This window comes from Catharus ustulatus, chromosome W, assembly GCF_009819885.2.
Source record: "Catharus ustulatus isolate bCatUst1 chromosome W, bCatUst1.pri.v2, whole genome shotgun sequence".
Lineage (NCBI taxonomy): Eukaryota > Metazoa > Chordata > Aves > Passeriformes > Turdidae > Catharus > Catharus ustulatus.
The window spans coordinates 5,145,758-5,153,583 of record NC_046261.2 but is presented as its reverse complement, the minus strand read 5'-3'; positions in this window follow the sequence as shown (position 1 = coordinate 5,153,583).

Sequence of the window (7,826 nt, the reverse complement as noted above, 5' to 3'; positions counted from 1 at the left end):
GGAAAACAATTGGGAGAGAGGGGTATAGGGATGAGGTTCTGACCATCTGCACACAATCGTCAGAGCCATGGTATTGGGGGGGACTCGGGGGCCTAGAATAGCTACGGCTGTGCCGGGTGTTCTGCATCTCATGGTTAGATCCACGGGTCCCTTCCAATTTCAGGGTAGAGGGTGAGGGAAGAAGGGAAGGGGAATCCGGGGTGCTTTTCTGCTGCTGTCTGTTGTTTTCTGTTTGAAGTAAAAGTTTCCGAATTTGTAAGAATATCGGGAGGAATAGAGAGGCTATTTTATCTCCATTTTCCACTTTTAATGTTAATAAATCTTCTATTTCATCCCAAAATAAAATCGAATTTATATCTTGCAATTCAAGATCTGATCTTTCAACAGACAGCCAGGTTGTAAAATGTACTAATCTTTTCTTGGAGATTGCAACATCTCCAGAATTTAATATTTCCCTGAGCTGGGAACAGATACCCTTTTGTAGAGCAGACTGCTGTAAACCCATGATGTTTTAAAGCAATCTGCCCGTATATCTACCTCGTCCACAGTTAAAACACAGAAAAACAAGGTAGTTGTTAATTTCCTGACCAGTGCCCCCTCCCCTGTACCACCTGCCAAGCCCGCGCTGGCACTGTGCGAGCCACTCGCACATGCCTACACTCCACGCCCGCGCGCATGTGCGAATACCCCCCCACGGGAGCAGCAGGTGTTTCCCCGCGTGGATCTTCAAGAAACCCCCATCCCCCGGGGAGGGGTCCCCGCCAACACTCACCTTTTAAGCACATGGGTCTGTGGAAACTGTAGCGAGTTTCTGTCTGGAACTGAACTGTCTGGGCTAAGACAGGCTACCGGTCTGTATCTGTGGCTGAAAAAAGTGGCCTCTCGCCCGCAGGGGAGTTGAACAGACCCTTAGGCTTAATGAATCCAGGTAATGGGACTCCCAGCCACGCGTAAAGCTCTCAAAATTCACAGGAAAGCCCCAGGTTGGGTCTCCAACTGCCACGGCCCTGGGCTCCCCCCTAAATCCTGACTAGCTGAGATCCTAGGAGGAAGTCTTGGACCCAGCACGGACAGAGTAAAAGATAACAAAAGAGACTCTTTTCTCCCCTGGGAGTTCCGAGGTTTATTTCTTCATGGTTTCCAGGAGGTAAAAAAAGAGAGGTCAAAGGACAGAAGGTTTTTCTAGGGTCAGGGAAAGGGGCGGGGGGTAACTGGATCCCTGCCAGCTAGGTATGGACAGAGGGGAGAGGGGTCAGACCACAGGACATTACAGGGATCAAGGAATCTACCATTTCCAATACATCTAGGGTAGTGAATTACAACAATGTGGGAGCTTGGAAATGCAAATACTGTGATTCTTATGCTGGGACAACTATTTTTGGGGGACCACTAGGCCCAGGAAGCAAGCTGTATTTTGACCCACCAACTGATGATAAAAATTAGGAAGGTTTCTTTGCCAACGGGACCTGGGCTTTAAAAGGGCATTACTGGATTTGTGACCAATATGCTTGCTGCAGGTTACCCCCAAAGTGGTCAGGGATATGCTCTGTGGAGTATATTAGACTATTGTTCTTTCTGCTACCACAAGTTCAGGGAAGTCAGTTAGGAATCAAGGTATACGATGATCTAATTAGAGAAAACTGGTCAATTGAGGTCCCTGGCTGGAGGGAGCGCCCAAAAGTGGGGTAAAAATAAATGGTCACCTGAACGAATCATACAACATTATGGACCAACCACTTGGAATCCTAATGAATTAATATCAGATGCCAGAGAATCCATTTATAATTTAAATTGGATAATTTGTTTACAAGCTGCCTTTGAAATAATAAGTAACCAGACAGCTACAGCTCTTGACCTTCTTGCTGACCAATCTACTCAGATGAGAAATGCAATATTTCAACACCGGATGGTATTAGACTATTTACTAGCAGAAGGGGGAGTGTGTGGCAAATTAAATGTCTCAAACTGCTGTTTGCAAATAGATGACAATGGAAAGGTGGTGAAACAAATAGCAAAAGGAATAAGAAAGTTAACTCATGTACTGGTCCAAACATGGAAAGGATGGGAATGGGACATGTTTTCATGGTTACCTGGTGGACTGTGGGTTAAACTGTTACCGTGTGCGGTTCCTGGAGCGGTGATAGTCACAGTAACATGGCAACTTTCTTACATGAGCAAGAAAGAGCATTTATTGAAAGAAATCATGGATTTAAATAGTGTACCTCGTGGAAAACAATTTACAAACATTTCATTGGACAGAGGAGAAGACACCCCTAGAAACACAGTCCGTGAGACTAGTCACGTACACCACAGGTGTTATATCTTTGTTTTGGTTTTCTGTCCTTGAAGAACCTGAGAACCAGGCTCGAGCAGCCTGAGAAACTGGGCTGCTTTCTTGGTTCCCAGGCAACATTAAACAACTGCTTTTTTTCCTCTTATGTGCAGTAGCAACTCTAATCTTTTTATCATGCATGATCCCTTGTTTAGAACAACTTATTCAACATGTGATAAAAGGGATGCTGGTAATAGCCATGCCTACTGATCCAGAGATGGCTACAAAAGGACAGAAATTGATGTCACTGCAAATAATCGCGAAACCAAAAAAACCCCCAGAAACAAGAAATTAAGTCAATAATAGCTAAAGTTTGTAAAGACAAATATTAAAAAATATGTTATAGATAATAACCAAATCAAGTCAAATTAAATAGCAAAACAGCAATTTTTATTTTTGCGACCGAAAATACGGTCCTGGGAAGCCACAAGCAAAAACACGACAGCGCCGAGCCCGGGGTCGGCACTGGGTGGACACACATGCTGATCTCATCTCTACCGCATCAGATTCCCCTGTGTTCACACCCTGCCATCTCAGAGAGTCCAACTTTATACAGTTTTTCCTGGCCTGAGGTGAGAATTTCCTTTGTTTCTGCAGCAAATTCTCATATTTAAATTAAATCCTTTTCTGGTGCTGCCCTGGACAAAAGTCCTTCCTGCATGCTGATGAAGGCTGTGTCTGCTCCATATTGATGTGTAATGAAGTGCTGTCTTCTCGCTTATGGGAGCCATCGGAGGTGATTGGTACTTTGGCAGGTATTTTATCGATGATCTCTTCCCGGTCGATGATGATGATGATGATGATGATGATGATGATGATGATGATGATGATCTCTTCCCGTCCATTGTGGAGATCACCGGGCTAGGTCTGTTGATATGCTAATTACGGTCGTTGTCTATGGCCCCGGGTGCTTGGTGTTTAAGATGTTCTTTTACTTTATTTTATTTCATACAATCCTTTTATATAAACACGAATTATAACATATATTACAATCCCTCCCCTTCTATATAACCAAATTAATTCGTGTTCCCCTCTCAGTTTTCTTCAGACTCATCACTGCTATCCCATTCCTCTATTGACTCTTCTCGATAATCTATGTAAGGGCGTTTATTTTTCCCCATTTGCTCTTCAAATTTTGCAAGTGCCTCTACTGCACTAGTATCTACCTCCCGTTCTCCCAATTTCAGCAATTTGGATGCCTTGCCATTCGCTCTCCCAGATGCAAGTTCTGGGTCCATTGGGCATAGTGGCTATTTGCATGCCCTGCACCACTGAGTGTATTAATCTGATGAAACAAGGTATCAAGCATGGTAGGAAGATGACTCCAGCTACTGATCACAGGATAAAGAACACAATTTTTTTCTACCATGCTCCCGAGAATAATTGTTCCTACTAAGATGCCTGGAGAATGAAATTCCACTTCTGGGCAGGGACATGTGCCACCCTTTTTATTTTTGTAGCAAGATGTCTTATAGTTTCTCCATAATCAATTTCAATACAACATTTTGTTCTAAGGTTATTTGATCTATTTTGCTTTTAGGCTCTATGTTTTCCTTGTTTCTGGAGAAACAAAAAGTGTTATTGAATTGGGCACAAACCCATTCATCATTTTTTCAAGTAGGTCGATGATGATTGGTTTACCATCCAAGATCAATCTATTCTCAAATTTAAGATTTTTGCCCACCCAATATGTTTTGTCTTCCATGACACACATAGCTAATTGGGTATTGTCATAGCATAATTCATTCACTTGAAAATAAGCCACAACTACCGACTTTTGTTTTCCCCTTACCCACCCTGAGCGATTGCATTGTCCACAAGTGGGAAGAGGTGTTTGATTGGCATTTCTCTTCTGGATATTGTGAGCAAATGTCCCTGACTGCCCTTTCCCATGTCTTGCCTTGAGATCATAGCATATCATTTTCTTTCCCCATTTACACTTCACATAGTGAGTGCTGTTAAAGGTACAGTACTCCTCCTTTCCTTTATGGGTGCAGTTGGCCAGGACAGAGCGAGTCGGGGTGCTAATTAGTGAGCATCCCCCACACTCATTGTTACGGCTTTGTGCCGCAGGGCTTGCAGAGTTCCTTGGGTATGCGTTAATCGGTGGGAACATGACTAGGCTCAGGCTCACCAGGATTCCCCACAGGCATACCTCTCTGCCTCTGCCTACGCCCACTAGTTTGCTGCTAGCGGCGAGGGAAACCATCTTCTTGGCAGCAGAGGTATTCTTCAGGGGACCAACGCAAAGTCCGAGCTGCATGTTGCCTCTTAAAGACATCCCACCTCAATAATTTTATCGTGTCCGTCCAACAAGGTATCTTATTTGTTCTCCGGCACTCTTAAAATTTCAGTTCTGCAATTTAGTTTCCCACTAATCCCGTGTTGGTATAAGAGAAACCGCTCTACAGAATCTAGTTCAACGATATCCAATTCAGTGGCAAGTACTAGAATTCGGTCAGTCAGAGACAGCTCCTTTTCAAAACACTTAGTACAGAGCCCTCCAGGTTGGACCCCCCCCGTACACAATGTGTAACCCAAACCCCACGACAGATCTGGCACCTGAAATGAACAAAAGGAAAACACCTGCACCCAGAAGCTATACACCATGTTTGATCTAGGTTGCTTATCGGCTTGTTCGGCGCAATTTTATCTTGAGGTCTCCAGGGGAGGAAGCCACTTTCCACTTGGGTGTTTCCTCAGTTGTCTCTATCCTCTTCACTCTGGAGGCGTGTGTCCAGCCTTTTTCTGCTGTCCGGACTGCTGTGTCTGTGGTTAAAAGGACAAGAAAAGACCTTCCCAGAGAAGAGAGAGAGAAACTTCTTTCCAGGTTTTAATGAGGATTTTTTTGTTTGTTTGTTTTTGGTTTTGTTTTTTTTTGTTTGTTTGGGTTTTTTTGGCTGTATTTTGTGTATGGCAAACCCCAAAGGAGCATTTTGTGATTTTGTGTGACAATTCTCTGTTTCAACTTGTCTAGAATTCTGGGGATGCCATGGTGTATGATATTCCCACCGAATTCCTAGGGCTTCAGCCAGTTGTTTAATAACCTTTGAGGTAAAAAGTGTTCCTTGGTCTGAGTCTATATAGTTGATTATACCATACCGGGGGATGATTTCTTCCAGAAGAAATTTAAATACTGTCTGGGCTGTAGCCCTCGAGCTTGGATAAGCTTCTACCCAATGAGTTAATTTGTCTACTAGTACTAGCAAGAATTTATACCTCCCAACCTTTGGTAATTCAGTGAAATCCACTTGGATTCTTTCAAATGGACGATAGGCTATAGGGCGACTACCCCAAATTACCTATCGTGTCCTGGCTTTGTTAACCTTTTTGCATATCAGGCACCCCTGCACTTCCTGTTTAGCTAATTCATAAATCCCCTTTCACCCGAAGAATCTCAGAAATTGTTCTGCCAGAGCCTGTGATCCCCAATGTGTTTGCAAATGTAGTCTCTTTAGAATTTTTCTGGTATAATCCTTAGATATTAATTCCCTCCCATCTGGTAATTTCCACTTACCTTCTTCTAATATACCTCCTATCTTTTTGTATTCTTCAATCTCTTTTTGGGAGGGACAAGGGCGATATCCCGAGTCCCGAATTCTGGGGTACTTACCGTTAGTACTGCTGCACTTTTTGCTTCCTTATCTGCTAAATTGTTTCCTCTGAATTCTGAAATTGTATTCCTGTTTGATGTCCCTTCACATGCACGACCGCGATTGCTTCTGGCTCTCGGACAGCCTCTAGGATTTCTTTTGTTATTTCTCCATGGACCAGTCCCCGTCCCCGATTATTTATTAGTCCTCTTCTCCCAAATTTTCCCAAAAGTAGTGAACCACCCCAAAGGCATATTTTGAATCTGTAAATATTGATTCTCTCTTTCCTTTTAATCCTTTTAATGCTCGTAAAACTGCATACAATTCACACGCCTGAGCTGACCAACTCGCATTTAAGGGTCTTGATTTAATTACTTCTCTTGTTTTCCCATCTATGTTTGCATATCTCGATGAAACTTCTCTACTTTTACACAGACACTACATCCTCTCCCAGGCCCAAACATCCTATTTCTGACCTCTGCCCCCCCAGATCTTTTCCTGGGCCATCTTACTTTACTAAAACATACATCTGGGCCATCTTACTTTACTAAAACATACATCTCTTCTTAACTTAAACAGGTTAAAGAAAAGGAAAAACCAAAGTACAGGCTTTTGAGAAGGGCAAATTCACACACCAACAGCTCCTGTAAAAACTTTAGCTCTACAACTCGCTTTGCACCTGCCACACATCACATCCAGACAGTTCTGGATTTAAGATGAAATTCCTTCAGGATGGTGGGAGGAAGTAGACACAGAGCAGAATGCTCTTTTCTACATCCTTTTCACACATATCAAAAACAACTGCAACTTCATTGGTTTAGGAATAGCTACACATGTGAAACACTCCTAAGAACATCTTAATTCAGCTTTTGTTAATGAACAAAGTTAATTCAACTAGACCATATTAGAAATCCAAGTGTCCCACTGGCTCTGACAGTCCTGGGGAGTACAGGGACACTAGTGTCACTACCAGCATTGCACACACAGCTCCAGAGGGCTGGGAAGAGCTGCTGGAGCTGGGACCCTGCACTCACACAGCACCTGGGAATGAGGTTTCATCCCCACACTTGGCCACAGTGGAGCAGCACCATCGGTTTTCATTTTAAATACCAGGACATTTCCGAGCACCATCCGTGAGGACGCCCCTCTCCTCAAAAGGGGCTGAGTTTTTCTGAGAGGAGCAAAATAAAACAGTAACACCCTTTCCAGCTGCTCTGCTCACAACCTTAAATCACTTCAGCGCTGTCCCTGAGCATAAAGCACCAGCACACATTCCTGGGAAGGGCCAGGTCTCTCTCTCTGTTCTTTCAGGCATTTCTCTTTACGCGTGCCAGGGAGCAGGATTGATTCACAGAGAACAGTACACATGAGAAGCGCGAACTCCACATCATCTCCCCAGATTGCCTCAACCGCTCTCCCAAGCACTCAAAATTCCAACATGGAACAAAGGAATCTTTCTCTTCCCCCTTTCTTCCACCTCCTCACCACACTCTTCAATGTTCCGTTAAATACTTTCCCGGTAAATTACAAACACAATCAGAAACTCATGCTTTTCAAACTCATTTCATACATTCAGCAAACTTTCACGGCTTTTTCTGTATTACTCTCATTTTCTAGCAGAATTCACAAGAAAACAGAAGCTTACAATTTGCATTTCCCAGATATTTCTCTACCCTTGTTCTCTCTCTATCAGACACTGTATCCGAGGGCCAGTCTCTGTCCTGTTACAGTTTAAACACCGCTCCTCCCCCACCAGTGCTCCCAGCGGCACGTCCCCGGCAGCAGCATGGGCAGCAGCACAGGGCCAGGGCATCCCGCAGCCTCACAGGGACCAGCGACCATGCCGCTCCTGCTCGGACGCTGAGTACCCGGGGCCTTTCAGCCTCGCCCAACCCCCACAG